Consider the following 739-nt stretch of genomic DNA (forward strand, 5'->3'; position numbering starts at 1 on the left):
CCCAACGGCCGCGCCCCAACGGCCGCGCCTCAGCCCCTCAGCGCAGGAGACGGACGGCCCCGGCCCCGGCCCCGGGCGCTTATTACCTGCTCTCCGCAGCCCGGCGAGCACCTTCTGCCTCACGCACTGCCGGCGGGGCGCGGAGGGAAGACGGCGGCTCCAAACGGGGAAAGCGGCCGAAGTAGCGGCAGCGCTCCCCCCCGCTTCCCTCCGCCCTCCTCCGGCGACCACCCGCCTTAGAATCGCAGGAGCTGCCGCAGAAAGCGGCTCACGCTGCCTTTGTTACGCCTCCCCTGGCCGGAGCGCGCTGCTGGGAGAGCCCGGGCTGCAGCTGCTTCGCCTTTCTTCTGCTGACTGCCGATTGCAGGGATTTGCATTAGCCCGGCCCTCATTGAAATGCGGCTCTTCACACCAGCCTCTCCCCGCCGCTCTCTCCGGAGGGCGGCGCCGCCGCCATCTCCCCCTCTCCCGCCGTCTCCCCCTCTTCTCCCTTCCCTCAGCCCTGCGGGGCGACCGCCGGAGCTGCCCCCCCTCCCCGGGCAGCGCGGGTTCCAGGGGAGCCCGCTGCCCCGCTCTGCGACCCCCGGGCGAGGCCGGGCTGGGACGGCGGGCGACGCTCCCGCTGGGCTCCCCCTGAGGTAAATTCTGGGCCGCTGCCTGCCCGCCGCCCCCGGGCAGCCCCGGCCGGTGAGAGGTGCCCGAGCCGTGCGTGGCGGGGGGGGGGGCCGGCCCTGCGGGG

At 74.8% G+C, this 739-nt stretch overlaps 1 protein-coding gene across 1 annotated transcript in view; it reads right to left on the reverse strand.

Annotated features, from left to right (window-relative positions):
- The window catches only part of DCLK1 (doublecortin-like kinase 1), a 245,703-nt gene extending 245,250 nt beyond the window's left edge, over positions 1–453 (reverse strand). The window contains exon 1 of the mRNA XM_010572748.1: positions 87–453. The gene's annotated coding sequence lies outside the window, so the exon portion shown is untranslated. The remainder of the gene's footprint in view (positions 1–86) is intronic.
- Positions 454–739: the final 286 nt, after the last annotated feature.

Source organism: Haliaeetus leucocephalus, unplaced genomic scaffold, assembly GCF_000737465.1.
Source record: "Haliaeetus leucocephalus isolate CR32 unplaced genomic scaffold, Haliaeetus_leucocephalus-4.0 Scaffold351, whole genome shotgun sequence".
Taxonomy (NCBI): Eukaryota; Metazoa; Chordata; class Aves; order Accipitriformes; family Accipitridae; genus Haliaeetus; species Haliaeetus leucocephalus.